The sequence below is a fragment of the Manacus candei genome, unplaced genomic scaffold, assembly GCF_025592945.1.
Source record: "Manacus candei isolate 608988 ecotype Guabito, Panama unplaced genomic scaffold, ASM2559294v1 h1tg000049l, whole genome shotgun sequence".
Lineage (NCBI taxonomy): Eukaryota > Metazoa > Chordata > Aves > Passeriformes > Pipridae > Manacus > Manacus candei.
This window is the reverse complement of record NW_026138097.1, coordinates 16,739,418-16,766,652: the sequence shown is the minus strand read 5'-3', so window position 1 is coordinate 16,766,652 and position 27,235 is coordinate 16,739,418. Positions and strand designations below refer to the sequence as shown.

General features: G+C 39.8%; 1 long non-coding RNA gene across 1 annotated transcript in view; it reads left to right on the top strand.

Annotated features, from left to right (window-relative positions):
• The first annotated feature begins 265 nt into the window (after positions 1-265).
• LOC127476327 (uncharacterized) overlaps positions 266-27,235 on the top strand; it is a 51,442-nt gene continuing 24,472 nt past the window's right edge. Inside the window, exon 1 of the long non-coding RNA XR_007906564.1 lies at positions 266-443. This is a non-coding gene — a long non-coding RNA (uncharacterized LOC127476327). The remainder of the gene's footprint in view (positions 444-27,235) is intronic.

Below are 27,235 nucleotides of genomic sequence, written 5' to 3'. Positions count from 1 at the left end.
TGACACTTGAGATGTCTATTTTTTGATGTGGCCTATAATGGCTGTCTAGGACAAGAAACTAACCTGTGATGACATAGGTGAAATGGCTTCCTCATTTTTTTTTCAAAGGAGGGCATCACTACAGATGCCTTTTCCACATGTGAGTAAAAATGTCTATGATAAATGGAACTACACAAGACAGGCATTTTGACACTTCTGTGAAATGTAGTTGGTCGAGTCACAAACAGGATGGGACAAGATGGCTCCTGACACTGCTTTTCTAAATTCCATCCTAATTTGAAATATGCTTCTTGTGACAAGATGAAGTGACAATGCCTATTTTTAAATCCCTCAGGTCTTTAGGCCTTGTTGTAGCTGCATCCTGCTGCTGACTTAATTAAGGTCTCCCAGCCTGAGACTAGCTCTTCTCAGCAGTCTGCCACAGCCTGCTTTCAGCGTGACAGGTAAGCGTGTGGTGGTACTGTATTCTGTTTGCCTTGTGCTCCACTGCTTTCATTTGTGCATACAGAGGAGGTTGCCAGCTGTCCTTACACCAAACTGCACCATTCTCTCCAGTTAGTTTGGGGGTGAGTTTTCATGCTACAGATGAAGGACTCTATTGATGGCAGCTCCTGGGAAACATGGTCTTGCTTTGAACTTTTCTCCCTCAGCCATTGTTACTAGATGTAAGTCATGCAGCCTCAGTGGGACCTGATGTGGCTGACTGACCCAGTGAGGAAATATTCTTTTTGTTTTGGAGTTAGTTTTCCACTGGATCAGCCAGTTGAATGGACTCACCTTGCAGCTATGTTTTTATCAGGTATGATATGTAGGAAGTAGAGTAGAGTGAGTACATGGCTACAGACTGACTGGGGTACAGGACTTCTTCCACCCCTTCAGCTGTATTGCTGCATCATCTTAGCTGCAATATAAAATCAAAATTACTTCACTATGGACCATTCATTATGGCAGTCATTATTCTGTGTGTACAGAAGGCTTTCAGTGTATATATAATTTTCATTGACGTCTAGTTGATCAGGTTTGGTTTTGCCATTTTATAAATGAGTCTTTATTATTACGGAAAGCCTTGAAAACTTTGTGCTATTTGAGACTGGAAGACAGAGCTAAATGTATTTTAGAACATATCGAGATGCCAAAGTAATAGGTCTCTTTTATAGCTCTGCAATCAGGTTATTTTGTGCCAGAGTAGTGCCAAAGTAGGCTGGGGTTTGGAGGTTTTTTGTCAAGTGAGTGTGAAAAAACACAAGATGGTGGTTCTCACATGTGTTGCAGCACTGTCCTTGCTGTGCTGGGCAAGTTCCAAGCAGTAACAAAATCCAGAATGACTACTGGGACACTCCTTGCTGTTCCAGCTACAAGTTGCTTGTTAACTTCCTGTTCTGAAATAGAGTGGAATGTTGCTATCAGCATCTAAACATTTATTGCTTCCTTTCCCAGCAGTGACTGCAATTCACTGGCAGGTCTCAAAGTATGGAACCTGCCCTCCAAAACTGATAGCACCTCAATAGGTGAAGGGTTTTTAATGATTTCACCCGTAATGCAGACCCTTTTTGTTACAGGAAACGTGCTAATGCAATTTACTATTATCTTTCACAGCAGGAGTTCTCTTCAGGGAAAGACTGATATTTATTGTAATACTTGGATTTCATGAGATGTCTTGAGAAAAGTGAATTATTAGGGGTCAGAATGTCGCGAAAATCTCTATACAGTAAACAATTTGACCATGACTGGCAATACCTGAAAGTTAATCTCTTGTCGGGATTCCTACTTCATGTAGGATTTTCCAATTTTCAGTTTTTCTTCTGGCAGCAATCTCCAAAAGTGGAAGTACTTCAGACATCTCATCTTTAAGTACTCAAAATCACTACTTGCTTTTGAAAGCTTTGGCCTTATGGTAATACCACACATATAAGTGGAAATTAAATGGGTCTGCTGTATTCCGCTGCCACATCATTGTCCCAATGCCAGAACAGCCAGCCACAAATTGATTCCACCAGCACTGAAGGAAGTATTATGTATGAAAAAGGAAATTATGTCTTAAGTTTGTAAAAGAACCTTAACTCAGGATTTCCTGTACTTTTAGTTTTTGCGTTATTTAGGAATGAGAGTCAGCAACCTTAACACCATCTTTATGCAATTTTGTGTGTGTGTGCTGGAATTTCCCTTGTTTTTTTGGAATGTAAGTGATGTGAACACATGGAACCAGCTGAAATACAATTTGAAAAATACTTTTTATGTAAGTAAATACAGTCAATTGTAAATGTTTACATTTTGACTCATGGAAGAAAAATTAATAATACCAAATATCCCAAATGCGTCCTGCCCTGCCTGCCAACAAGGAGCTCAAGCTCTTTTTGGCATCATCTATGAAAAGAGAAGAGCGGGGAATTTCCTCTAAGAAACCTCTTTGCTCTAGTCCACCACCAGTTTCTATAGAGACTGTATTCTCAAAAATCATCCTCATTTATCACTATAAATAACTCCTACAGTTCAGTAAAAAAGTGGAGCTTAGCCATAGAACTTACTGGGCATAAGTTGGACACTATTTTGGAAAAATGGAAGTCCATGGTAGATCCAATGTTTATGTGCAGTTGTTGCTGAGAATTTATACAGGAATTGGGGATGAAAAAGACGTCAGAGGCAGCCTGTTAGTGACACCAGAATATGAATATTGTATCTATTACTCACATTACAGGGAGGAACATTACTGCACTGTGAATGGGGATTTACATGCTGTAAAAAGCTGCTTTAGTAGGAGGACTAGCACTACCTCAGCCTCTCTTTCACTGCTGGCAATACTGCCCCTGCACATGACTGAGTCACGTGCTTCTTGGTTTCTGATTGTTTGGCTCTGAGTTCTGCACAGTTGTTGATATATTTATCTTTATAATGGCCATGTGAGAAAATAATTATTATCTCTATTTTACTGATGGGGAAGCAAGACCTGCAGGAATAAAGAGCTTGATTTTTAGCAAATTTGACACTTCATTTAGAAGCTTAAAACTGTTCAGATACTTAAAGATACAGCGAGGTTTGCAAGAGTGCTTCCTAGTACGTCAGCTGTGTGCAAGTGCAATCTCTGAATCACAGAATCATAGAATATGCTGAGTTGGAAGGGACCCACAGGGATCATTGAGTCCAACCCTTAGCCCTGCACAGGACCATCCCCAAGAGTTACCCCATGTGCCTTAGAGCACTATCCAAACTCTTCTTGAACTCTGTCAGGCTTGGTACTGTGACCACTTCCCTGGGGAGCCTGTTCCAGTGCTCAACCACCCTCTGGGTGAAGAACCTTTCCCTAATATCCAACCTAAACCTCCCCTGACACAACTTTAGGCCATTCCTTCAGGTCCCATCACTGGTCGCCACAGAGAGGGGATCAGTACCTGCCCCTCCTCTACCCCTCATGAGGAAGCTGAAACTGCAGTGAGGTCTCCCCTCAGTCTCCTCTTCTCCAGGCTGAACAGACCAAGTGAACTCAATCACTCCTTGTATGGCTTCTCCTCAAGGCCCTTCTCCATCTTTGTAGCCCTCCTTTGGACACTCTCTAACAGCTTAATATCTTTTTTATATTGTGGTGCCCAAAACTGTTCACAATATTCAAGGTGAGGCCGCTCCAGTGCAGAGCAGAACGGGACAATTACCTGCCACAACCAGCTGGTGATGCTGTGCCTGATGCCCCCCTAGACATGTTTGGCCCTCCTGGCTGCCAGGGCACACTTCTGACTCATAGAGTATCCCTCTCTTCTCACCCTATGCATTGGTTTCCATGGGAAGGAAATCAGTGCACACAAGAAGTAAAACCCTGGAGTACAACTGCTCTGCAGTCTAGACATGGCCATAGACATGTAGACAGGATTTTTTGAAGCGTCAGGTGCCTAATTTCTATTGCTCTCTGGCAAACAGGTTCTTAAGTGCCTCTGAAATCCTGCTGCCTGATTACTACATTTCTTAACAATTCTGCATCTGAGTACCTGCTCAAGATCACAGAAGTAAACTGTGGCTACCATGTTAATCACTGGGATGTTCTTTCTTCTGTGCCAATAAAGATTCACTAGAATGAGCTAAACGGATGCAAGTTACCAGGTAGACTAGACATTTTTCCTTATGGGGCAGAAAGGAGATGTGAACCCTCTGTCAAATGTCAGGAGGGGCTGGGGTTTCAGGCAAGTCCTAGGTACTCAGAAATGTTTCCACAGTATGGAACTTATATTTATAAGCCTGGCTCTGTTATACTGTCCTGTTCTGTAAATCCTGACTGCTGCTAAATACATTTTGTGTTGGTTTCACCACAACAAAATGCTTTAAATTGCTTTGCATATACACAGTAAAACATTTTCATCAATAAATGCATTACTATAAATGAAAAGTTATGAAGGAAATGCAAAGACATAATTGAGGCAATATAAATTCAATATGTGCTCTTTATAATAGACCTTATCAATATATGTATATGGGTAAGTCTGCAGCTTGTAAGTTTTAAATATATTAAACCAAAACTAGTGAACAACAAATAAAAAGAGAACCTTTTTGCTGCTTCTGCTTTTTCTAAACATAAAAAAACAAATAAGTGGTGCTATATTTTTTTATAGGCATACAAAATGGTAAATTTTTATAGGCTTCCTGCAAGAAAATTTCACCTCAGTAAAAAGAAGATCCTTACAGATTAAAAAGAATATAATAATCTTTTTGCACAGAGTTCCACAACAGTTCTTGATTCGCTGGAGATCAGAAGTCCTTACTAGTTTTCTCTTCCAGTCTCTCTAATGAATAGCACATCCAGGAAGGTTAAGATACTGAGTTGATACCTGAAATAGGTTGTACTACCCTATTATTATTGTCTACCAGGACTCAGTCAAGAGTGTCTACGTGGCAAACAATAGTTTGAATATGGTAATAATTTTGGTCATAGCAACACAGGTCTATTCACACTGCTCCGTGGCAGGGAAATTTAGCTTTCAGGAGCTTTGTGCTGCTGAAGTTTGTTTGCTTCTGACCTTCAATGTATCTTTAACACTAGCTTGATAACGCCGCTTAATTACAAAATGCAGTTTAGAAAATGTGCAGTGCTGGAATCCAAGGCGGCTGGTATGGCTCCAATTTTCATATCATGCTTTGGAGCCTGTAAAGGTTCCATTGTTCTGTATAAATTGTGTTTTTATAGGGCACTCATTCATTTGTTCCTCCACATTGTGGCGTGGCTGACTTAGATGCTGCTTCACTTAGACATAGTCTTCAGCTACAAAAATGGCTATGACCAGAACAATCATCTTCATTACCAAATTGAAAACAAGGTGTTATCAGTAGACTGTATGGCTCTGACTTAGCCCCCTTCTGGGGTTAACCCACAATTTACAATATGCAAATACTGCAGAAGACACTGCATGAAAAGCAAAATACTTGGTCTTATGTCTTTATGGTAGTATAGCAACTGATTATGCTGCTCTCAGTGAAGTTCGTCTCCATGAGGAAGGCAGCCTTAGAGAACAGGGTGCCGGTTACACACTCTTTTGGTCAGGTAAACCCAGAACCGAAAAGCATCTTTCTGCTGTTGGCTTCATGATTAAAAACTCTATTGTCTCTAAACTTGAAAAGCTGCTGACAGGTCATTCTGATCGCATTAGCTCCTTACGCCTTCCACTACACAACAAGCAACATGTTGTCCTCTTTAGTATATATGCCCCAACTCTCCAAGCTGACCCTGCTGAAAAAGATAAATTTTACACTGACCTGCGCCGCCTTACCCAAAAAGTTCCCACAGATGATAAGATCATTATCCTTGGTGATTTCAACACCAGAGTAGGAAAGAACTCTGAAGCATGGAAAGGAGTATTAGGCAAGCATGGTGTTGGAAACTGCAATGATAATGGATGCCTTCTGCTAGAGTTTTGTGCAGAGCAGCAGCTCACCATCACCAACACTATCTTTCAGCAGAAAAATAGCTTGAAGACAACCTGGATGCATCCTAGATATAAGCATTGGCACCTCATTGCTTATGTCTGGGTGCAACAGAGAGATGTTCGCAATGTTCATCATACCTACTTGATGCCTAGTGCAGAATGCCAAACACACCATCGACTCGTGCTTTATAAACTTAACTTCAACCTTAAGTTCAAACCTAAAAGGAGCGGTATTCCAAGGAGGAGACTCCAAGTTAACAATCTTCAAACAGCTACAGTGAGAGAGAGCTTCCAGGCAAATCCTCAAACTAGGCTCAAAGATCATTCCATAGATCCCTCTCCTGAAACACTTTGGCAGTATATTAAAAACAGCATCCTGCAGTCTTCTAAAGAATCCTTAGGGTTCTCCTTCAAGAAGAACAAGGACTGGTTTGATGAAAACAATCAAGAGATCCAGGACTTGTTGAGGAAGAAGAGAACTGCTCACCAAGCACACCTTGCTCAGCCATCTTGTCATGTAAGAAAAGCAGCCTTTTGTCTTGCATGCAGCAAGCTCCAACAGAAACTTCATGACATCCAGAACAAGTGGTGGATCAATCTAGCTGAAAAAACTCAATTATGCGCAGATATGGGTGATTACAGAGGATTCTATGAGGCCCTGAAAACAGTGTACAGGCCTACGTACCAGGTCCAAAGCCCTCTACTCAGTGCAGGTGGGCAAATGCTTCTCACAGATAAAATCTCCATTCTGAATCAATGGTCTGAACACTTTCAGACTCTTTTCAGTACTAGCCGTGTAGTTCAAGACTCAGCAATTCAGCTAAAGAATGAATTAGATATTGCCCCTACTATGGGAGAAACCCTTAAGGCCGTACAGCAGGTGAAAATTGGCAAGGCAGCTGGAGTTGAGGGAATTCCACTTGAAGTCTGGAAGCATGGAAGCCAAGCACTCCATGCTAAATTTCACGAGTCTGTGGTGCACTGTTGGGAACTGGGTGGACTACCATCAGACCTTCGTGATGCAGTCATCATCACCTTGTATAAGAAGAAAGAAGTTGAATCAGACTGTTCAAATTACCAGGGTATTACTCTGCTCTCCATTGCTGGTAAAATCCTTGCAAGAATACTTTTGAACACACTAATACCTGCCAGAACAGAAGGAATTCTACCTTAAAGCCAATGTGATTTCAGAGCCAACAGGAGTACCACAGACATGGTATTTGTTCTCAGACAACTGCAAGAGAAGTGTAGGGAAAAGAACAAAGGTCTCTATGTAACCTTTGTTGATCTCACCAAAGCTTTCAATACTGTGAGCAGAAAAGGTCTATGGCAGATTTTGGAATGTTTAGGATGTCCCTCCAAGTTCCTTAAAATGATCATCTCACTCCATGAGGATCAGCACGGCCAAGTCAGATATGGCAATGCACTTTCTGAGCCCTTTCTAATTAAGAATGGTGTGAAACAAGGCTGCGTTCTTGCACCAACCCTATTCACAATCTTTTTCATGATGCTCCAAAGGGCCACGGCAGACCTCGATGATCAGGATGGTATCTACATTCGATATCTTACCGATGGAAGCCTATTCAACCTAAGGCGACTGAAGGCGCATACTAAGACCTTAAATTATCTTGTGCTTTATGCTGACGATGACACCCTCGTCACCCACACAGAAGTAGCTCTGCAGCATTTAACATTCTGCTTTGCAGAGGCTGCTGAGCTCTTTGGGCTGGAAGTCAGCTTAAAGAAGACAGAAGTTCTCTATCAACCTGCACCTCAGGAAGTCTTCCATCATCCCCACATCACCATTGGCCAATCAGAGCTCAAATCAGTCCAGCAGTTTAATTACCTAGGCAGCCTCATCTCCTTGGATGGTAAGATTGACGGAGAGATAGACAATAGGTTAGCAAAGGCATATAGAGCTTTCGGAAAACTCCGTAAAAGAGTTTGGAGGAATAAACACCTGAAGTAAAAAGATCGGTGTTTACAGAGCCATTGTGCTGTCTAGTCTTTTATATGGATCTGAATCATGGGTCATTTACTGCCACCACCAGTGACTCCTAGAACCCTGTCAATCCTAAACATCCACTGGTCCGATTATGTGACTAATACGTCTGTCCTAGAACAGGCAGCAATTACAAGTATTGAGGCCATGTTGCTCACTGCGTTGGGCAGGGCATGTCTCCAGGATGACGGACCACCGCCTCCCCAAGATCATGCTCTACGGTGAACTTGCCACTGGCTGCTGCAAGAGAGGAGCCCCGAAGAGGAGATACAAGGACTCCCTGAAACAACATCTCAACCTTGGCCATAGTGATCATCATCACTGGTCTACTCTGGCCTCCAATCGGGAGGTCTGGAGACACACTATCTATAACAATGCTGCTTGTTTTGAGAACGCACACAGGATCACTCTTGAGGAGAAAAGACAATGCAGAAAGAACCATGTCCTGTCAATACCACCTAAGGAGTCTTTCTGCTGTGCCTTTTGCAACCGGACTCGTCTATCTCACATTGGTTTTTTTAGCCACCAGCGCGCTTGTAGCAAGTGTGGGTAGAGTCCTTCCCAAATCTTCATTCGCGAAGCCTAGCCATGATGATGATGATGATGATGTAAACGGCAGAAGTCTTTTTTCCTACACATTTGTGCATCATGGTTGGATTTTCTGGTGTCTAGGAAGGTGTGACCTCTAATTACCTAAAGGTGAAGTAGTCCTGTTTTTCTCTGATATGTGGATTCTGGATAGGGATGTAGTAGTGGCTGAACTAATTTTCTATACTTTCACCTAGCAAGTGCTTTTTACATTTGTCTTTTTTCATGGAAAGTTCTTAATTTCTGTGAGATCACCCTTCTGATGGTGGAAATCAATCAACATACTCAAGATATATATCAAGAGGAAGAGAGGGACACAGATACATGCACACATGTGGGTCTGGGGACCTCCTTCATTAAGAAACCAGGCTAAAGGTAGTAACAAACTCTCAGCAATCCTTGAAGTCCAGTTTGTTCAAGGCACCAAATGATTGCCGTCACTATTTTATACAAGTCAAAACCAATCACTAACTAAGTATACAGCATAATCTATGAGTGCCTAATATGTCAATGCCTGAAGTGTTTCACATGGAAATATTTTTTACCAATACTGGAAAGATTTAGTTTTCTTGTAGAAGAATTATTGTCATTTTCAACTGTTACAATCAGTTTAAATATTGGCTAGAACCCTGCGGCTTTTTAATTATGCCTTCACAATTGTGATTACTTCACATCTAGTTGTGGGAAGTCTTTCATTCTCATTTATTCTTTTCTTTCAATTTCTAAGAAATGTCTTTCCATTAATAGTATTCCCAGTTTTTCGTTCACAGAAAGATCTTTTCCAGAATCTAAAGGGACACATCTTCAGGGTAACAACACTCTCTCAGAACAGGCCCAGAGCTAACAGCTTGCCAGAGTCATGGTCCTGAGCAACAAATGGCAGTTGTACCACCTCCCTGCTCTGACCATCTTTGGGTGCAATGATTTTCAGCAGGCAAGTGATGCGAATAGGTAGGACACTGATGTAGCACTGGCAAGCACCAGACCACTGTCTCCATCAAAGTCTGTAGTAAGTGGTTGTGGTATGACTTTTCACCTCATGAATTTACAATATTCTCTCTTTTATATAGAAAAAGCGTCTGTTTTCTACACCTTAACTGTAGCCCCCTTTTTTATTGGTCTCATGATGAAACAGAAATTCCTAGGAAAACTAAGTCAAATGAACTGAAGATTTAATATTAATTAACATAAATTCAAAACCTCATGTCTGGATAATCTGTGGAAGAAGTATATTTAAGATTTAAAATTTTAAATTTAAAATAAAATTCACCATCAAATGTAGTCAATCTAGCAGCTCACTGCTGTTACCCTGTTGGTTAACATGTGTTCACCACTCCCTCGGGAGAACCCTGGTGCTCATAAGACATGTACTGAACTAATTCCACTGAGTAACCCACTAAAAAACTCCAGAGAAGCAAATGATTTTTTTTTAGCATTGGTGAGCTGAACCCATAGCACGATGGCTGGGATATGACAGGATGGTCGGAAACATGGGCACGGGATGGGAGGATCAAGGAGTAGGAATGCCCCTTTCCCTAGCAGTGAAACATTAGATTTGCCCAGACATATTATTGCACTATTTGGTTTGAGGCACCACAGAGAAGTGAGACATTTGGCGGAAAGAGGGAGAACAAAGACTGATCAACTAACAGGTAGCTCTGTGAACAACAAATACAAACGAGATTTTCTTTGGATCTCAAGATTGCTCTTGGATGTGTGTCCTGCCTAGTCTGCCAAAGTTTCAACTCACATTGCACCTTTCCTGCAACAGAGGGAATTAAAAGGTTCTCTGTCACAAGGATCTCTCTATTTTACTTGGTCAAAAATTTTTACAAACTTTGTAGCAACTTAGTATCTGTGAAATGTCCATCCCTTGCAAAACTTGAATTAAATTAGTTAACAGGATATAAGTAATTCTAGGACAAGAAGCACCTGTCAAACTGAGACGGGAAGTGCAGTAGCATAGAATATATTTTCTAACAAAAAGAAGAGGGAAAAGTGTCACATCATTAATTTTTCTTTTGGGGGGGATTGGTTTGGGGGATTTTTATTTTAGAATTCAAAAAAAAAAGACTAAAATCTCAACATTGAAAAAAGAAAAAATTATTGCCATTTTATAAATCATTATTCAACATGTGTTGGGCAGTCTAATAAGACTACAATTCAACATATATTTTACAGCTTCAGGGATCCTAGAGCCTCCCAGAGAACACTAGCACATACTTTACTTATACATTAAGTGCAAGAAACAGAAATATTTCATAATATGCACACCTTTTCAGGAAGGCAGCTTTGTAAAGACAACCCAAGATTAGAGAGACAATTCCACCATGGACCTGTCACCATATGGGTTATAATTATAATTTACAGCAGCAATAGTACACCTTGCATGAGCCTCACTTGATTCAATAACATTCTATTTTTGTAAGAGCAGTAGAGTGAACCTTTATCAATCTCTGCATACTAAATATATCAAGATGTGACAATCACTCCTTTCCGTATGGATTAAATAACAATTTGAAATGTCATATTTGGATTTACTGAGCAATATGCCTTATGCCAGCCATTGACAGAAAACCACAGTAGTTAATTTGACCCTATGGAACATTTGAAAGCAGGCGAGCTTGAAGCACAAGCTTGAAGCGTGTTTCAGGTTTCACTTATGTATTTCTGCAAATTGATCATATATTTCTATTAATATTTCAGTTATTTTTATTCAGAAGTACCTTCACACATGGTAAAACATAGCAGAAAGGGATGTTTAGAGATCCTGTTGTTAATCAAATGTCCCCAGTTGAAATTCCTCTCACAAATATCCTTTCCTAGAAGAAATATTTTTCCCCTCGTAAACTTCACTCCCATTAGAAAACATTTTATATATTGACTACAAAATAGGATATTCTCAAAGCCTTACAAGCCTTTTTCTGATTAAGGTAAACAATTTATTACCTATCTAAACTGTTTGTGTGCTTCAATAGGCTAAGTGTCAGTTCTCACTCCTAATAGACTGCTTTACTGTCCACCTAGCCTAAATCTTGTGCTATGCTTTAAATTTGTTATGAACAAAAGCCCAGTCATCTATGTGAAAATTATCCATGCCAATTAATTAGGATCCTTCTTGCTTGGATGCTTTCATGAGGACCTTGAAGCACAATCATAAAGTTGGTATCGACTCTGACCGTTTGGTTAAGAACACTGTCGAGTCGGATGCTGTCAGGTGAATTGCACATACCAACAGGGTTAGAAGGGACATGAGAGACAGCAAAAGGGATCCCCACTTGGTAGAAATAGCCAAAGGATGGGAACTGCAGGCTATTTTACACAAGAGAATTGTGTAGAAAAAAATTAAATTAAACACAGAACTTCATGGCAAAGAGGGTGGACATACAGAAGCCAATGGAGACAAGACCTCTGCTGGTGCTGACAAGGGTCTCCCTGGTTCTTACTGTGTATTAATTGATCTGGCCTTCTCCAGATGCCCTGCTGTACACAGTGGCCAACGTGAGGCACATAAGCCTCACATTTCTCTGTTTGCACAACAGAAATGGCAGCTTTGGCTGAAACTGCACTAAGTCTTTCCTGGAGGTTAGTACACACATAACTAAGTCAGCAAAAGGGAATGGATTTTCATGGCTCAGGCAATTCCCTACAAAACTTAGTGTAGGGATGGTAGCTTCAAGGAGAAAGGCTGAACAGAGAGCTGGGGGCAGTAATTTCTCACACTGTGAAAGCAAATGCAGGATTTGTCAGAGCTTGTCTGACCATGCCCTAACTCCCCCTTTTTGAAGTGCACAGCTTACCTAAGAACAAGCACTGCCCATTAAAAAGTCTTTGAAGATACCTTTAAAAACTAAGCTGACTTGATTATATGATTATACATTTGTGTGAGATTATAGTTGATTTCATCTCTAAAATTACAAGGGTATCCCAACTGTGATAGTTTTCTATATCAGAAGCAAATGCTGATTTGGCAAAACAATGGTTTGCAAATTGCTAAGAGAGCCAGTAATGGGAACAAGGTCCTTTGCATTGTAAGTCACCAACTGAAACCCACCATAAGTGAGTAACAGGAGCCCTTAGGAACTTCAGTTGATTTGATGTGTTCTAGAACCAAATACGAAATAAGCTAGTCATTTCAGTTCAGATCCTAGGAAGCAGATATTATGAAACCCAGCTCCATTCCTTCAGCCCCAAATAAACAGAAAAGTGCCAGCTGCTGTTATATCAGAGAGTAAAAAAACTATATTTCTCATCTGAATGTTTTCTGTTTTTCCTTCTGGGGGCCTGTTCATAGAATCAGATGAAAAGATGTCATCAGTACTGCACAGAAAGTTCCTGTTCTTTAGATGAATAATTCAATTTCCAATGTCGGTAATTCAGAGCCTTTCAGAAGCATTAAATTAAGTTTCAATTAGGTATGTCTGAAGTCATTTGACTGTTTATCATTTTGTTTTCTACTTTATTAAACCACTCAATCTATGAGAAATACATGGAAAGAAAAATTCAGTGTGTAAAGACAAACAGGGAGCTCTCTTTTGAATTACTGGAGAACTCTTTTGCAATACAGTAAACATGGTTTTTCTTACACTTATAATTGTTGGGTTTGGCTGTTTTTTTTTTTAATAGAAGCTATTTTTTTCAGTTTCCTCACACTATAAATAGGCATCCTTTTTCAAAATCTTGTACAAGTAGTAGTGTTCTCTGCGTAAATGTTAATCAGCTTATACTGTGTATCATCCTCATGTCCCCTTAATGAGATTAAACTCTTCTTGCTGAGCGTGAGATTTCCTGAAGTGCTCTATTCTTCTTGTCATTTCTATCAGAGGAAGACCCCACCCTTCCTGTTTCGAGTACTTTACAAACACATTAAAAAGATAATCCTGCCCTGACAGAAAAATTCCCTTTTTGCACTCTTTAACACTGAAGGGTGAGTTTTATAGTGCATCTTGAACTAGCAGTGCCTACCACTGCCAAAACGGAGAAATCTCCTTCCTGGCCATTCATTCATCTTCTTTTGGGACCACCACTGGCTGTGGGACATCACTTGTAAACTAAGACGCCAAAGATAAATTTGAGTGTCCTTGCCTACTTTAGCACAGCTAAGTGTTTCTTTGGACCACTGGAGCCATCTGGAGTAGTCCCTTGTGGCTCCTCAGCTATGCCACTGTAACTGTTCCTGGAGCTGCAAGGTGATCTAGATTTGAAGCTTAATACAATGAAAAACAGCATTCTTTCTTCACCAATGTTTTTTGTTTGGTTTGTTTTTTTTTTTTTTTTTTTTTTTTTTGCCAAGTGACATAATGTAACTCCAGCAAAAGTCCTATTAACACAAGTGAGTGTGCAGTAGCAGGGAGAAGCAGAGGATTCTTAGGCTACTGCTGTGATTGAAGAAAAGTCAAATCCCCTGATATTATCCCCATAAACTATTTATCTGATAATTAAAGCAGAATATCTAGTCCTCACAATTCAACTGGCAATTAGATGTGATAATTTTTTTTTAAGTATTAAAAAAAGAAAGACTAAAACTGTGATGAAGCAATCCAGTAGTGACACCACAGTGTGTGCCCATGTGTAAGTCTACTTTCAAATATGCATACGCACACATGAAAAAATACTTGTCCCCTTGGAACAGGCAGTAGTCTAATTTTTAGCTATTAGCAGTTCTCTACTGATTATTTTGAAGGTCTGAAATACCAGGAAGCTTCAAGCCATGCTCTACAGTTTCCTAGTGCCCTTGGGTGTCTTACACCAGGAATGAGAAAAAAGAATGTGCTGCTCCCACTGCCGCCTCTCAGTTGGATTACCTCCTCATACCTCAGCCTGTCTCTCCTGCTCCTCTCCTCAGCTGGCTGTAGCAGAGCTGAATGTTCTTCACCTCTAAAGCACTCACAGAAACGGTACAAGCACAATATCAGAGAATATTTTGAGTTGGAAGGGACCCACAAGGATCATCAAGTCCAACTCTTAAGTAAATGGCTCATAGAGGCCATTACAGGGTCATAGAGCCATAGAGTTGTACCGACAAGCTTGGTATTATTAGCACCAGACTCTAACCAACTGAGCTAGTAACAGTCCTTTCTAAGCTAATCCCCTTCTTCTTTAGTCCAGGAAAGGCAGTGAAGACAGATCCTTAAACCCTTTATCTAAATAACAGTATTTTGGGACCAACTTTGAAGGCTGATGACATGCCAACATATCTCTGCATATGGAAAACTCCCAACATTTTACCCTAGTGTCTTCTTTGTTGCAGAGTTTGACACATCAGGAACTTCCTGTCTTTTCCTCAGATGTTGAGGAATCTTTTATCAGAATGGGGAAGTCCCTGAAGCTATAAAGCACTTTGCCATGTCATCCATCTTCATTGTCTTTTATGGGAGTCACAGAAACAGGGGAGACACCCAATCTGAGAACCAAAACCACCTAGCAACTGCAGACTCAACGAGGGCTTGGAATGCTCTTCCATTTCATTTATATCCTCTGACCCTCCTGGCAACAAGAGAAACAGCAGTTGAAGGCACACCCCATTTGGAAAACAGACTCCCAGCACTAGACCCTGAGTAAAACTGAAAGAGATTCTTCCCACCCACCTCCTGGTTCCCACCTGCCATACTCTATCTGACAAAGGAAACAAATGCCATCACATCCTCTGCAACTCAGGAAAATGACGTAAGTTCTCCATGCTGACGAGAAGCAGTCTGCCTTGTGTACTTCCCTTTGCAGCATGAGTCAAGCTACAACCTCATGTCCCTACAAGTGTCTGTACAAATGCACCCCATTTGTGGTGTGTCAAAAATCTAGGTTGTGTGCAGCTTTGACACTGGTAATTGAAATGAGGCAAGAGGCATTCCATTAGGCAGTGTTGGTGGGAGAGGGGAAATCTATTCCCTCCAAACTCCCTATTAAAAACACTGGAGTCCACTCAAGTGTATCGTCTTGCATGATGTCTAATCATCTGGCACTTTATTTATCCTCAAAATGTGCAAACTGGGAGGATGGAGTTTCTAGATATTCTCACGCAGGAAATATAAGGTAAAGAGCTTTTTTCGAGTAATAAAAGCAAAATCTTGAGCTGATCTAGAAAGTGTACTAAAGTACAGATTAAAGATGCAACTGTACTTCTCCAGGCAATGAATATACATCAGTGGATCTGATACTAAATGTTCCTCACCTCACCAAGAGGTGTATTCCAAGTATTGGAAAGAAAAGATAAACTGCTTTATGTATATAGGAATAGATTTCAATCACACTATTCAGAAAAACAAGGGTCTTAGACTGCAATTCTACCCAGTTCATGGACAGTGGTTCTGGTTTTGTTTTATTTCAGAAACTATCTATTTTTCTTTAGTTTACCAAATAATAAACTTCTGTATTCTTACTTTTAGGAAATTTGGCTTTATTTTTAAAGTTACTTTCTATTTTCCTTTGCTATTTTTGCATATGTATCTTTAACCTAATGTTAAAATTAGTCCCTGCAAATTTTTCACCACACTTATTAGAGTCTTTTTAAATTGAGCTGATAATTTTCTCATTAAACAAAAAAAAAAAGAAGAGAGTGTCAAATCAGTCTGACAGCATGACTGCTTTCCAGTATTATAGAGAGGACTAGCAAGCCATCTTCAGTTCCTATGGTCTGCAAGCACTAAAACCAAGAATTAATTTGGTGGCAGCGAAAGCACAATTCATTTTATCATATACTGAAAAGATCCACCAGTCTACATTGTGTAACTTGCCGATAGGGATCAGAGGTTGTCCATCACACTATCTGCCTTTAATTCAACAGGCTTCTAATTTCCTACAGACAGTAGAGCAGCTGGGAACAAGCCAGCCTTGAGGCACAGAGCTGGGTGCTGTCAGCGTATTGCTGGCATTGTAGCTCAGGGCATTGCACATTCTTTCCCAGAGGTCTTGCTGAAGTGCTCTTGAATAGGAATGGCGAAAGGTCAGGAGTCAAAGGAGTAACTGCTGTTCTACCAGGGATGATCAAAACTGTCTTAACTGCTCATCCTGGTGAGGTTTTGCAGACCACAGCCAGGTCTGCAAAACCTCCTCCCAAATCAATGGCATTGAAAGCAGCAAAGATCTTGAGTATTGCTGGTTGACGATTCTGACTCAATTAATGCCAACAGCAGGAAATTCCTTGTGTGGCTTCCATTACATCAAGTGCTCATTAGTTTCTAACAGAATAATGGAAAGGTTTGTCAAAAATTTTGCCTCTGCAAACTCCTCCTATCAGTACTGGTAAACAAATCAGTTACACACAAAGGCATTTTTAAATTTAATTCCCAAACCATTTTCGAAACATGTTAGTTCATTTGATTTTACAAGACTTGAAAACTTTGGGTAAAACTTTTCATGATTTTTAATTAAAAATGCTTAGAAAATTGCAAAATAACTCAATTTCAAATATTTCTAAACCAAGAACAGAAATGTTTTGAAATTTTTTAAAAACCAAATTTTCAGCTTCTGATGAATCAAAATACTGATATAAAATTTGGTCTCCCAGAAGGGCCTTGTTCTTTAACTGGGAATTTTGTTGACATTTTATCCTTGGGTCAGTGCTTCCATTGTTGCTGCAGCTAAGACAACTGGAAATTGGAAACCCATTCATCATGTTAAGTTACTTACTAGAATAAAAATTCAAGGAATACTATGACCATTCTTTCCATCTCCCCAGTGAAAGTGAGCTCATTGATCTCTCGATGGAAGTGAATGTCAAAGACCAGTATTATTCAGTGGTTAGGGTATGAAACTGGAAATGAAACTACATTTTCCCCTCACAGACCTGTCTTAGGTAAGTTCTATTTGGCAAGAAGTATGGTGTGTCCATTCCTCAATGTGCCCACCTGCAAAAACTTCAATAACTTCATGATAACCATATATACCAAAACAATTGGAACACCTAAACATATATGTGAAGCAGGTGCAAAGTATCTTTCCCTAAGGCTGAGATGTTTTTAATTTCACACTTGTTTTTTTACTCAATCAGCAACTTTAAACTAAATTAGAAGGAAACTAAGACTATTTGTAATTCTTAAATTACAAAAATTTCCTGAAAATTGTCAAATAAGCTGAGAGAGAGCCGAATCAGCACCCCCACTCCCTCCTCACTGCCCCTTCAATGAGATGTTACAGTGTACATGATCCCAACAGTTACATGTTCTGCCTGTCCTTCTGATATGGCAACTGTTGTGTACATCAGACCTGAGCCACCTACACGTAGGGAGCTACGTCTCAGCCACTGCCTATGCTGTTTCTTCTCATCCTGTAGAGGGATATAGGAGAAAGCTAGGGATGTAAGAGGACAACTCAAGAGAGTCACATAAGGGTGCTGGGATTTCTGTCCTTAATTATTAAAGGACCGAATTATTAATTATTGTGTAAGAGAGCAGACTTTGTTGGTTCTTCTGCTGATGGAATAGTTTATTAGTAGTAATTGTCCATGAAATATCACTAACTTTAAACCAAAAATCAATTTCGTTATGTTCCCCTGCTCTTATATAGCAGGACTAGATAAGAGCCTTCAGATAGAAGTCATGTCCCCATCAATGATGTGTTTTCATTTAATTTTTTCTATGTCGTGTTTGTGGTAGGGCATCCAGTTCAGTTATCATACTTCAACTAAACAGGCAGTAACCTCCAATTGAAGGGTGGTAGTTCATTACATTACATAGTTCTATTACTTAATATTGTCAGGCTTACCCTAAGAAAGAAAGCAATGTTTTAGGAAGAACCTGTCAAGAAAGTCAGTCCAATTTAAATTAAGATAGTGCAACATTTGTGTAAATGCTAGCTTAATCTCCTGTTGTTTCAGTTGATTTTAAGCCAATTGGAATTGGCATATACCTGACTGAAATAAAGTGTCCTTGTAGTGGTTTGCACTCAATTAAATTGGTTTTAAACTGACTTGATCTAAGCAGTGAAGCTTTGTTAATGTACACAGATACTGAGTATTTTCTAGCATTTAAACTAGAAGAACAAAGTACCTTGTCTAAATTTGTCCTCCTTGAAAATAGAAAGCTAATGGACTACAAAAGAGGTATTTTCTAAGCTTTAAACAAAGAAGAGCTACAATGCTAAAGAAACAAATAGTTGTAGCTCAGTTTGTTTGTTATTTCCAGGAGAGAGAGATTATTTTAGTAGTGATACCTCCAATTTTCTTTATTGTTCTTTTTTCCAGCACTGTTTCTATTTTTAAAATTCCATGACTTTTCCTATTTTTACAGCCTTTTACATTTTCATAATAATATTTTAAAGATTTTACATGTAATCTTTGGATGTTGGAGATGATTATTGGTGGTGTTGGCTGATGAGAAGCTCAACACGAGCCAGCAATGTGCACTTGCAGCCCAGAAAGCCAAATGTATCCTGCAGCAAAGCAGTGTGGCCAGCAGGTTAAGGGAGGTGATTCTGACCCTCTACTCTGCTCTGGTGAGACCTGACTTGGAGTGCTGCATCCGGCTCTGAGGTCCCCAGCAAAGGAAAGACATGGACATGTTGGAGTGAGTCCAGAGGAGCGCCATGAAGATGATAGAGTGATGGAGCACATATCCTGCAAAGATGGACTGAGAGAGTTGGGGTTGCTCAGCCTGGAGAGGAGAAGGCTCCAGGGAGACCTTAGAACAGCATTCCAGTGCAAAGGTGTCTTACAAGAACACTGGAGAGGGACTTTTTACAAGGACATGTAGTGACAGGATAAGGGGATTGGCTTTAAACTGAAAGAAGAGAGGTTTAGATTAGGTATTAAGAACACATTTTTTGCCACGAGAGTGGTGAGGCACTGGAACAGGTTGTCCAGAGAAGCCATGGGTGCCTTGTTCCCGGAAGTGTTAAGCCCAGGTTGGATGGCGCTTTGAGCAACCTGGTCTAGTGGAAGGGGTCCCTGTCCATGGCAGAGAGGTTGGAACTAGGTGATCTTTAAAGTCCCTTCCAACCCAAAGCATTCTATGATTATTTTTAAATTCTCTGAAAATACATTAAATGGTAGGAAAGAATGCAGCAATGTCAAGACAGGAGCCCAATTCTCCATGTTTCAGCAGGAATACAAGCAAAATATTTTAACATGAGACACTTCAACTACATCTTAATCTAATGGCAGTGAAATAATCTCTCAATTACAGTATCTGACTGGGGTCTTCCAAGTTGTAACACAATGCAATAATAATTGAATTTAGAAATTCTGGTAAAACTATTGCATTTTTTTAATAAATTTCTTTTTCTGAACTAGTGTATATTCAGCACCAGGCCAGTCATAAATGAAACTGTTTAGAGGTTTCTGTGCTTTCATGTCCATCGATCATCGCTTACCTTGGAATTTACATTGCATGTTTTATTGGTTTTTCTCAACCCCTCACAACATAATGAGGTAGCTATTTTGACAGCAGCATTGTTAAGTTGCATTAGGAATAAAGATCTAAAGAAATTACATTGAATGTCATTGTTATGTTGCATTAGGAATGAAGATGTAGAGAAACTGAACACTTTGTCACCCACAGTCTGTAACAGGACAGTGTGAATGGCTGAAACTGGTGAATGAAGGCTGAAGAATTGAATCCGAATCACTATCATCATAGGCTAGTCCCTTAACTCTGAAAACTCTTCTTCTTTTATTGTCTGCAGTCAGTTTGAAACATCAATAATGAACCAACCAAATCATCTCATGTCGTTCCCTGAAACCGTTTATTTGTGAAATGAGATGATACTGTTTCAAGGGGTTCAGTTGTCATTTCCCCAAAGTAAATAACCCCAAAATGCTTAGGATTACTAAGGAAATGGCTGTTCAAATCAGTAGCTCTCAGTCTTTTCAGGTCAGAACTGTCTTTTCTTGCAGTCCACTCTTGAAAGACTGCATTATGCTACCCATTCTTTGCACCTTAGCCTCCAGTAAAAGACTCCCCCGTGCAAACCTTTTCTCCTAATCCTACACCTAACCTAGCGAAATATCCTGTCATTCTCCTACTCTTAGCAAGTTTTCTCCCTTCTTAGTTGAGCCCACTGAAAACTCCTGTATTTCGTGATGTGTCCCACTGGTGTTGCTACCTGGTCCTCCAACTCAACAGACAAACTCTGAGAAAGTCATATTTCTGTCTCACAACTATTAACAGCAAAGTCTTTTAGTTGTCTTTAGTCAGTCAGTCTCTGCTCCCACAGGAAAGACAGCTCTGTTGCTGGATGCTGATTCTATCACCATGGGGAATCCCCCAAACTCAGTACAAGTCACTGTCATACCAAGATGGTGAAGGAAGAATGGACAGAAAGAGCCAGCCATCACTGGATCTAAAGTCACAGTATTTGTCTCCCTCTCATTTACAAGGAGAGGAGAGGAGAGGAGAGGAGAGGAGAGGGGAGGGAAGGGGAGGGGAGGAATTTGCTTTTTTTTCCTCTAATTTCTTTCCCATTGCAGTGTGAATAGCATTGCTTCTGAGAAGTTCCTTTTTTTCCAACTTCTTTTAGTTGTGCTGATGAACAGGATTGTTAGAAATCACTACATTTAGTGCCATGTTGTGATTACCTTTAAAGACATAACAGCAGTCCAGAAACATGCCCCATGTCCTCATCAGCAGAGAAGTGAAAATGCAATTTTTATTTCTAAAACCGTATCTGTTCATCCCTTATCCTCTAACAGCTGAGAGTTAAATACCAGCAGAATAACCTGCAGTGCAAGTTCTTCACTTATGATAATGTTTAACATCTTATCACTTGCCTTGATGTTTCTGCCTGCTGTAGGTTGTCTCAGCTCTCTCCTACAGCTTTCATTGAGTGGTTTACATTTCATTCCCCTAGCCTTGGTTTTAGCCCTGTTTTCTAAGATTTTCTAACCATATGCAATTACACCATCTATCAATCCCTACTTTTTTCCTCCCTTTCTCCCTCTAGTAACTTTAGAATTTGTCCAAAGTCAATCATTTTTGACAGTCTGCATGCACACAGCTTAGAGCTCACCACAGTGTGTTCATCTTCTTGCCAAGTTGGTGGGTTAGTTCTCACTGAAGTGCTATGTGTAGGGAACTGTGCAAGACAAAGACAAAGTATTGCTGGGTGTTATGGGAGGTAGCAGTTTTGTAGGGAGAGCATAAAGTAACATATGGGAGAATTTTCTTGTACATTATCGGATTATTTAGATATATATTTTGTAGGAAGAATATTAATAGAGATATATATACTTATATATACACATATATCTCAAAATCAGGAAAAAAGTGTATATATAATATAAATACATCACAAGGGAAATGCATTTTCCATATAATGATGGTAATTTCCTAATACAAAGAGGTAATTTCCTTATACAAGCAAGCTGGCAAACCTTTGTAACAGACAATAAAGCTATCAGGATGAAACAGTTTTTTAGCAGTAGCAGTTGCTGGAATAAAAGGCAGCCTCTTTGGACCCTTTGATGATATAGCATGCATTATAGGAAATTTGTTTAATATTCTTAATTCATCAAAAACAAGGCTGACAATAAGTATACAAAGCCACACCAAGTTAAATTTGTGTCAGAATACTGAAACGCAGTTCCATTCTGCTTCTGCTCCCACAGGAGTAGTAATAGAGCTTTGCCATACCATCTGACCTGGAAATACTTGCCCTTCAGTTGCCAAACCAGTAGCTTGGACTGGCTTGTGACTATGTCTACGGGGAATAACACAAAGATGTCCAGGTGCAGTCATACAATGGCAATGTGGCTTAATGAAAATAGTGCACAGGGAATTCAGCGTAACAATGTAAATATAACCCAACCAGCAGAGAGAACATTCTAAAGGCAGCTAAGATATATTTTCTGCTGTGTTACAGGTTCACTATTATTTCTAGAATGTGAAGAGATAAAGTAAAAGAGCTGAGAATTGCTAGGACTGATTTTAAATTAGTTAGCTGAGATTCTGGTAAGAGCGTAGCTGTGGCAACCCGAGATACTATTGGCTAGAGTTGCCAGGAGCTGGGCATACTAGGTAATTTCAGCTCCATCCTGCCAAGATAACGTCATGCAATGCACCTACCAGATTGCTGTGGTCCTCGTACAAAGGAGGCTGAACTGTGTTATATGATGTTATATGATATACATATATATGTTTTATATATATACATATATATTTTTATATATACATGTGTGTGTGTATTATATATATATATATATATATATATATATATACAGTTATATGTATATATGGGTAAGCAAATACTGGTAGATAGGATAATGTAGGAGACCCTTAAGGATTTGCTCCCTCCAAAGTGGTAGATTAAAGAAAGTAAGTAACTGAAGAGCTTTCCAGTTTTAGAACTGATCTCTTAAGCAACCACTGCTAAGTACAAAGTCATTTTATTGAAACTAAGTGAGAACTTGCTATGATATAATGGCATTGATAATGTAACATTATGAGAGTTTTGAAAACCTGCCTTAATCTGTGACAGGATAAAAAAGACGAGAACCTATGCTATGAACTCTTCTGTCTCTGTATTCAGGCACTGCTGCTGCACCCTCTCTGTTTTACATTTCCTCTTTCCAGTGTCTATTTTTCCAGCTTTTCCTCAGATCTCCTAGGTACCTGTGGCTACATTTTTTTTTTACTTAAAATGTGTTTCTATCTTCCACAAATCATTTGAGGGGCATCAGTATAAGAGGTACTACAACATTAGGCAATACAATTTTTACAAAAACAGATCAAGTATGTTATTTTCTTCAGGGTTTAATGTATGTTGAAATGCATAATATTATTGCCAAGGTTTTGTGTTTTAGTTAAAAAATGAAATAATTCCAGACATGCTGCTTTTCTCTTTGTTCTTATGTTCTTCTCTATTTGGCTTTTCAGCAAGCCTTTGCCTTTTACTGTACTATATACATTTAATTCCCCTTTATTTCTCACTTCTAGGTGTACTTTAACATGCTATCATTAATAGTAAAGTACATATACCGTAGGGCTTTACCAGAAATCAGGAAACCAGTCAGAGGAGATTTAGTTAACTTTTTGTGACATTGATAGGTTTCATAACTGACTGACAGGGTTTTGGAAACTTGTGAATCTCTTTTGGGGCAAATAATGTAATTGAGAAGTCTCTGCTTATTCTCAGTAAAGGATTAATGAATGGCAAAGATGTCTCATTTTTATTCTTTCAACTCAACTTTGGAATTCTAAATTTATAACATAAACAGATTTTACTGGCATAGTTTTTGGCTTTACAGAAAGCACAGCCAGAAACAAAGCTGAAATAGGTGCACAGTAAGTCTTTAGTTCCAAGTGGTAAAAAACCCCACACATATGCAGCTTTCCAGTTCTGATTCTCCAGCCCAGATGAGCACAGAGGAATGTGGGTGGAACTTGCCCTTCTGCCAAGGGTATTACCTAAGCCCTATTTTGATGAGGATTTAAGTGGTGCATAGGCCTTGTGCTGCATGGTGGTGAAATGGAAAATCACAGAAGCCTCTGTAGACCTTCCTTCAAAGCAAGGCAGCAGAGCAACATGTGTTGATTTCCACGATTGGGAGTCAGCAAATAAACTGCACCTCTGTCCCAAAAAGAAAGCAGTTGAATGATCGCAGAATTATTTCATGCCCCTGTGATCATCACATTGATGGGACTGGTGCAGATGCATCTTATTCTTATCTATTTGGCTCTGAGAGGGTCTTCACTTAAAGGAAATCCCAGTTTTGCTTTTTCTCAGCAGCTGTAGCCTAAAAAGGTGTGTCTGTGTTTTGGTATAATTCTTAATGAATCCCAGAAACTGTTTTAATGCTACTTTGCAAAAGATTAAAAGAGAATGTCTGAAGGGGATAATGTGAGCATGGGAGGATTATATTTTAATAAAATTAATCCCACCTATAAAGGAGGCCTGTAACAGTGTCCATCTGGACAAATCCAATTTAACTCTCTGAGAAGCAGTGCTGAATTTGTTCTATGCATTTGGTTAAGAGAGAGACTGAAAGCTCAGTAAAATCCTTCACACACTAGGGGAAAAGGCTTGGAGGATTGATGATTTCTTAGGATACAAATTACAAAATGCCTCTCATTTGCTGAAAAAAGGATCTTAAATCCTGAAGTTTTAACCAAAAACTGTCACTGATCATCCTAGATAGACAAACACAATGGGGTGGTTGGTGGCACTGCTGATTTAAGTGTTTCCCAGAGACCAAAGATGAGCTGGGAGGAGCAGGGAGGAAGGAGTAGAGAGGGCATCCTTGCTATGCATTTCCTCCAGAAAAGGAGCAAAAATGTGGTGAAACCCCACTGCTTAAATATCTGATCAAAAGCCTCAAGATCTTTGTTTCAACCACAAAGAAAATACTCTCATCCTAACAGACCATTACACATGCAGACAGGTTTTAGAGCCTTCTAATAGCTCCAGCCTTCAGAATAGATGCTGAGGAAGAAAATAGCTCTCTCTCTCATGCACTCTCCCTCACCCTCTTTTTTATAAAAAATAAAAGGAAATGTTGTTTCTTGCCAAGGAAGGAGGTTAGTCAGCTGAAAATGAAGCTTTCCAGGCTGCGCCCTCACATGTTGCTGCTTGCACAGCCCAAGAACCTGTGGACTCAGCCGTCAGAGGCTTCCAGAAGGAAGTGGCCCTTGTCCACCCCCTCCAGGACTGTGCCCCATAGACCACTTCTCACCCTCCCTGCCTCCCCTGCCATGGCAGGCTGGGTTCACACATGGTTGGGCAGACAGCTAGTCCTGCTCATGACTGGGAGCAGAAGACATTGGTTTTACCCAGGGTTTTCAGCTCCACATGCTCCAGCTGCTAGTGCTGCTCTTCAAGCCTGATGAGTTATATTCAACTGCCCAAAAGAGTAAACATGCCTAAGGAATAAGGCCCCTGGACCTGTCCTGTAGAGTCCACCTATCTGCCAGAGAGGTTAGGATCTGGTGGTCCCTGAAGGATCTAGAGGTGAAAAGCCCACATGGCAGTAGCCCAACTCAGCTCTGCAGGAGGACATCTAACTGTTGCCTCTCACTCTTGTAATGCCAGAGGATGCCCAAGGACAAATGTTTTCCAGGGAGCAGGAAGCAGTACTCATTGTAGGTATTCTGTGTTGCTTGTTCTTACATTAAAATCCCAGACAACTTTTCTCTTGTCGATGAGTAAGTGGTAGCCAATAAGCATATCACCCGTAGAAAATGCACACACATAACATATGCCAAAGCCTTTAACAGAACACTTCTGCTACTGAAAGAAAACCTTGTCTCAAGGGTGTGTCAATACGTCATGTCTCCCTGGCACGTGAGACATTAGCTCTGTGCAGTGAGGGAAATGAATTTCATGAGAAGAAAATTTCTCTGACACAACTGGGTAATGATAGCTTGACGGACACACGGCTCCCATTATGCTGTCCATCGGAATTGAGATCAACTTTGATGTCACAAAGAACCAACTCTTGTGCAGAAAAGAAATCTCAGCTCCAATACTTTAATTTGGAGTCACATCTTCCACAGGGACAACAAAGCTGAGAATGATTAAGAGCTGACATGAATAAATCGGTTCGTAGTAAGCACAGACTTTCTGCAACCTGTTCTTTCTATCATTGACTATATAGAGTATCTCTTTAGAGATAATGACCATTTCTTTAGGTATATTAAATGAAGAAAAAATAAACTTACTATAGTCCTGACTACCAGATTGATCCTCTTATAAACAAAATGCCTATTTCTATGCCCCATATGTCTACATTTTGATAATCTAACAATTAGCAGAAACATTTAAGATAAACACACATCCTTCAGAGATTAGCTCCAGTGACAGACCTTTTTGCACCAAAATGGAGTAAGAGTTGAAGAATTATGTCCAGTGTCATGAGCCCCCACTACTGATTTTAGCTTCTGATGTTCTTTTACATGTAGGTGAACACAGTGGTGCTAAGTTAATGATTGGACTCGGTGATCTCGGAGGTCTTTTCCAACCTTAACAATTCTACGATTCTATGTAGTACGTTTATTCTTTTAAGAGCATTAGATAGCTTTATATCTCCTCATTCTTGCAGTCTGGGCTGTGTACCATGGCTAACACACAGTTCTTTTGTCTCAGCTTTTCCTCCTGCTTGTCTGTCCAGGTCCTTAGCTGAATTTTAGCATCTGAGCAGGAGAACAGCTTCCAAATCATGTGGATTTGGTCATAAGATGGATGACATACTTTGAGACCAATTAGTGAAAAATACTGTTTATATGTGCTTTTGTGAAAGACTGCTACTTGAACCAAACCTTACATATTCAAGGAGGGTTCTTGTTCTACCAAGCAAAATTGAGATGATTATTAATAATGCAAGGATGGTTACTGAGGGAAATACTTAGCTCATATGAATGATCCTCATTAGGAGAGACTGGAAAAGAAAAATTCAAATGGGATAAGTGCAGCTTAGTGCTTCTGCTTAAAGTATTGCCATTGCAAACAGAAATCTCCCAGATTATATTTGTGTTTTCTTTTATTTGCCTGCAGACACACCACTTAGGTCTAAGTTCTCATCAAATCGTACAATATAAGCAGAGTCCAGAGAGGATAGAACTTAAGACTAACAAGAAATGATGCTTCTGGGTTTTTTTAGAGACAACTTTTATATTCTGGTAGAACTGATTCTATGGAGTTTTTTGATAGCAATGGCACTGAGCTGCAGGTGATGCCAAATAACAAAGAGTTCCTAATTATATATAATTATTGTTATTAAGATTGTTAGTTTTGTTGTTGTTGTTATTATTATTGAAAATCCCAAGATTATTCCATGGCAGATATTGGCTTTCAATAGGCAGATGAGACTCTGCTAATATAG